This window comes from Cyclopterus lumpus, chromosome 11 (genome assembly GCF_009769545.1).
Source record: "Cyclopterus lumpus isolate fCycLum1 chromosome 11, fCycLum1.pri, whole genome shotgun sequence".
In the NCBI taxonomy this organism is placed as follows: domain Eukaryota; kingdom Metazoa; phylum Chordata; class Actinopteri; order Perciformes; family Cyclopteridae; genus Cyclopterus; species Cyclopterus lumpus.
In genome coordinates this window covers 10,249,426-10,255,425 of record NC_046976.1, presented here as the reverse complement: position 1 = coordinate 10,255,425, position 6,000 = coordinate 10,249,426, and positions in this window count along the sequence as shown.

The following is a 6,000-nucleotide window of genomic DNA, read 5'->3' as shown; positions in this document are numbered from 1 at the left end:
ACACAGCTGTAACTAAGTATTGCAGCCTCTCTCTCCTCTGTCCTTATCCTTGTAGACCTTTCTGCTGCCTTTGACACAGTGAACCACCAGATCCTTATTTCCTCCGTCCAGGACCTGGGCATCTCAGGCACCGCGCTCTCCCTCTTCTCATCCTACCTCACCGACCACACTTAACGGGTAACAGGGGCGGACTGGGGGAAAAAAGTGACGCGGGAGCTCCTGTCAGACCGGCCTACTCAATACACGACGCGTTGCCCCACTTGAAAATATACCCATACACTTAACATTATTTTGAACGATTACAAAGAAATCATATATGTTTTGTTTTTTATAACATTTGGCTCCACCTATTTGCCTGGATGGACAAATGGAATAAAATGATACTGGCTATTGTAACATTACACGGTATAGTTTGCTAGATGAATATGCTTAACTCTGGGCTAGTATCAGATGGTTATACTATAACTACAGAGCCTTAAGGAATGCATATCAGCAGATAAAGACCACACAATAAAGAAACTGGAATCAGACGGTAGAATTAGTATTAACTATATTGTAGAACAGAACATACGATGGGGTGTGAACATCAGTGGTATCAGTGGTGTTGCATGCTTGGTGTGTGATTGTGTGTGTGTGTGTGTGCGTGTGTGTGTGTGTGTGTGTGTGCGTGTGTATGGGTGTTGAAGGTGCATAACAAAACAATAAGTTAACAAACAGAACCTAAACTAACTCTGCCGGCCCAGGTGCATTATAGTCACATGGTAATAAAAAACAATATCAGTATACTTATGTGTTATTATTACTTCACTCCATGAGTAGTTTTTGCAGCAGCTCACTCTTCTCTGCAACACCGTCTATGATTTTCTCACTGTCAAGCATCTGCAAAACATCTGTCTGAGTAGTGTGGTGGAAGATTTCTATGTTTGATCAGGTGGAGAGTTGTGGTTCAAATATTCAATTGCAACAGAATCTCCGAAGGAATCAAAGTTGTCTTTCCGTTTATTCAAGCTTGCAAGCTGGGAAAGGGTTCAACAGCCACGTATCTCAGTGAGTAGCAGTCTTTAACATAAAAGCCTCCAGGTGCTGTTGAGAGAGTGAGCTCCTGAGCCTGTTCTTGATATATTTTAAGACGTTTTATTTTGAAAAGGAAATATGTACCCACGCATGTTTTATTTTGAAAAATGACCGGATACATCCGTCTGTGCGTCTGAGCCTCTTAGTCTTGACACATGTCAAGAGGCTACATGATATAACGTCCACAGGAACGACTCGCAGACGTTGGTTTCTTTAGCTTGCCGGTTTATTCACAGGAGCTCACAGTAGTGAAGGTATGCTAACAGTGGCTAACCTGAATCGCTAACTAGCTCACGTTGCTTCGCTCACACTTGTCATAACAACAACACAACACAGTCACTACTCCTCCAATCACAGGGCTCCACCCTCCCAACCAGCACGCCGCTTCCTTGTGATTGGCCAGCTAACCTGAACATTTCAAGCAACATCCAAACCGTGAGTGTGAATACAGTTCGCCAGGAGCAGTATAAATGTCAGTCAGTGATTACGAATTTTAGGTATTAGAGTAAATTGAACGTGTTCTGTGAAGCATAGAATGTAGTCCGGGCCGGCGATGTCAGAGGGAGGGCCGGTTGGTGACGGAGGTGGGCCGGCTGAACCCACGTCGGCCTACCGGGGAATCCCCGGTATCCCCGATGGCCAGTCCTCTCACTACTGGGTTCCCTCAGGGCTCAGTCCTCTTCTCTTCTCTCTGTACACCAACTCTCTCGGCTCTATCATTCACTCACATGGCTTCTCCTACCATTGCTACGCTGATGACACCCAATTGATCCTCTCGTTTTCCCAATCTGAAACACAGGTAGCAGCACGAATCTCTGCCTGTCTGACTGACATCTCTCAGTGGATGTCCGCTCACCACCTGAAAATTAACCCAGACAAAACTGAACTCCTTTTCCTTCCAGGAAAAGGCTCTCCCACCCACGACCTAACTATTAACTTCCACAACTCAGTGTTGGCCCCGACTGCCAGGAACCTCGGTGTGACACTCGACAGTCAACTCTGCCTGACTGCCAACATTACCGCAACAACACGCTACTGTAGGTACATGCTGCACAACATCAGGAGAATACGACCTCTTCTCACCTAGAAGTTCGGCACAGGTTCTGGTCCAGGCTCTGGTCATCTCACGGCTAGACTATTGCAACTCCCTCCTGGCAGGTCTACCTGCTAATAGCATTCGACCTCTACGGCTCATCCAGAATGCAGCTGCTCGACTGGTCTTCAACCTCCCGAAATGTACCCACACTACTCCGCTCCTCCGCGACCTTCACTGGTTACCGGTGGCCGCCCGCATCCGCTTCAAAACATTGGTACTTGCGTACCGTGCTGCGAACAGATCGGGTCCGGTCTACATCCAGGACATGGTCTAACCTCACACCCCAGCTCGTTCACTTCGCTCGGCTTCTGCCAATCGGCTTGTAGCTCCTTCACTTCGAGCTAAACACTCAACAAAGTCACGACTGTTTGCTGTGCTGGCTCCTCATTGGTGGAACGAGCTCCCCATTGACATCAGGACAGCAGAAAGTCTCTACACCTTCCGTCGCAAACTAAAATCACATCTTTTTCGACTATACCTTGAATAGGGAAGGTAGAGCCGTAGTAGCACTTTAGTAGCACTTAAATGTCTCTTACTGATAGCACTTTGAAGTTTAACTTTATTAAAGAAATTGTACTTTCTCGATTCTTGTTGTTCTGAGTTTGTACTCGGTTGAATGCACTTATTGTAAGTCGCTTTAGATAAAAGTAAAATGTAATGTAATGTAATATTTTTTTAATTTATTGATTATTTCGTCATTTATTCGTTGATGTATTTATGTAGTCATTCTATTGGATTTAAATGTATCTATTTGTTTAGTTTTTTAAAATATGATTATGATTTTTAGAGGGAATATAATCCCCTCAAAAAACAACTGTTTAAAAAAATGCAGAGTAGGCAAAGCTTAATCCTGGGTTTAGTAGTTGAATGTTGTCCTATTAATAATAACAACCTTTCACTGTGAGGAGCACAGTCAGAGGTCCAACATCAGCGATATTTACTGTTTTGACCACCTGTCAGTCCTTGAATGAACTGAAGCTGCACAGTCATTTGCTCCTTCTCCAGCTCCTGGTGGGACCATAATGTCGTCATTATATCCGTAGTGGCTTGTGGCCTGCCTAGACTCGCTCTCAGTTATGGGTTATTTTCTCACCATTGTATCCCACAGGAAAGGAAAATGTGCTCAATATGCCCCAAAAATGGCACACACTGCCGCAGCCTCTGTGTGAAACCACCTGTCTTGGAAATAGTATAGAGAGAGACTGGGAGAGATGCTGAGGGGTGTTTGCATGTTTGACAGGCTGTAAATAGAAACTCTGTGTGTTCAACTCTGTGAAAAAAGGAGACCAACCGAGACAAAAAACTTTAACGGAGAGGATGAACCTGAGTTTGACCCCAACATTGAGCTCGGCACCCACTGGAGGAAACATTTACAAACTAACTGCAAAGTCATCCAGTAGATATGAGGGCACGTGCCTCAACAGAAAAAAAACTCTCCTTGTGATCCATTAATCTAGTTTAAACAGGCAGAATGGCCTCATTGGCCACAGTGGACTCAGCAGATTAGCATGGAGGCTTTTGGGCAGCACTCCTTAAGACTACCACTTTAATTAAGAGACTGAGCTTTCTTAGAGCTGCACAGGATCACGCTGTGTGATTTCCAACTCTGACTAATCCAGATTGAATGTTTTCCCTGGTTGGTAATTCAACCTGGGTCACAGGGCTTCCAGGTCAAGGCCAAACCAACGTTTAACGATTTTAGCCACGAGAGCAGCGTGGCACTGTGTCAAGGTCCGTCTGTTGGACCACAACTGTTGGATGGATTGTTTGCATCCATGACCTTCAGAGGAATGCATCTGCATGGCTTTGTTTACACAACTTATCCATGAAGAAATCTCTTTGCACAACATCGTTCACAGTCATTCATGATCCTTAGATGTTTTATCCTGTGTGACTTTGGTGATGCCCAACTTTACCTCTTGCGCCACCTCGAGGTTGACATTTGTGGTTTTGGGTGAAATTTCTATTGGATGGATTGTCATGAAATTTGTTACTGAAATTCATAAACCCTTCAGGGTGAACTGAAATAACATTGCCAATTACCTGACTTTAACTAGCATCAACACCTGGTCAAAACATTAACACTTGTTGACTAAATGTCTGCAAAATTAATAATTTGAACCTCAGCTGTATACTTTGTAATTAGTGCTAAAAGTCAAAGGGCAAGATGCTAACATACTAAACCAGGATGATGTATGCTAAACATATCTGCTGTTAGCACCATTGTCACTGTTTTGTACAGTTGTGTTCAAGAATTCCTGGGGTGGACTCGAAGAAATAGCCGGAGATGGAATATTATAATAAAAAGTGTTTAATCGAAAATATTACCAAAAATTAATAACGGTTCCGATACAGAGTATAACTCTCAGCTGAGGGAACATGAATCACTGTGTCCACAGACTGCCAAGCAGTTAACTGTCTAACAGTAAATCACGCACACTAAATATAATCCTCAGGTGAGGGCTTCCAAAGGATCACGGCCTACATGCAGCCATCCTGCCTGCCATGCTTCTCCGTCCTCATCCCAAAGAAAAAAGCCCCATCTGTTGCAAAAATTAAATTTTCATAGTTCCCGCTCCTCGGTTCCCATTGGCTAAGCTGTTCAGGTAAGACAGTGGCGTCAGTCTGCTCATTGGCTACGACCAACTGTCTGTCGGTGTTGTAAGCATGTCCTTGCCCCTAGAAACATGATGTCATCACTCTGTTCCGCATCTCCTCTGCGCCATTTTCACATGTGCTCTCTGGCGATCTCTCCAGGGGGTCCAAAATGCCCCTAAGTCTGCTCCCCCATTCTTCTCCGGGCAGGGTGTGAGGACCCAGGTGGGCATCTGCATCTGGCTGTCTGTGGTGAATCCACATCCCAAAGTTCACACCTCTCACACAAAAAATTCCCTCCTCTAAAGCATTGCAACCCCCAACACATTCTTTAATAATACAGTACATCACTGAACAATCTACACAGAGATATCCTTCAATAATATACTAAATCACTAAACAATAATCTACACACAGACATTCTTTAATAACCGGTATGAAGTTATAGCAAATCATTAAATCCCAATGTACACATTGCTATAGTAATTTATCTAATTCTACAGTGCTAATGTTAGCATTTCGCTCAAAGCAGCGCTGTTCTGAACAGCCCCACAGAGCTGCTTGCATGTGGTGTTGTCTCTTTTGGTAATACAGATGGAGAATGGGTATCTATGACAACCTGCACCAAGAGGGATACAATGTAGCGTCATGGACTGACGTCATACGATGCAACACAGTTCAAGGGAACTTCTTGACTATTGTACTTCCACTTTTACACACCATGATGAGACGGGACAATAATTCAGTGTTCGAAAGGCCGATACATTCACAGCATTTCAGCCAACGAGGCATATGGTGGAAGTCAAAAATAACAAACATGTAGAATGAATTGAGCAGATACATTTCAACTTCCCGAGCACCATTGACCGCTTCTTGGAACTTCTTATCCTTAGGTGGCATGACCCAGTTTACGCCCCTTGTGCCACACTGTAATTTGTGGTGCTGGGAAATTACTGGAGCAGGGAGGCCTGGGAGACTTGGGGCTTCATCTGTCCGGTGAGGGTACAACCAGCCCCCGACGGACACCTTCATCTTCCTCACAAAAATGTGGGGTTTTCATAGCTTTTCAAAAGGTTTCCCATCCATGTAAGATACATTGTTTTTCAGTGTTCATTTAAATCTACAAGGATGGGTGAACAAGTGTGTACTTGAGGCAGATGGACAGAGCATCCGGGCCGCTGCATCTTGCACGCCATCTGTTCCACCTGGCTAGAAAAACATCTACCGTGTAATGT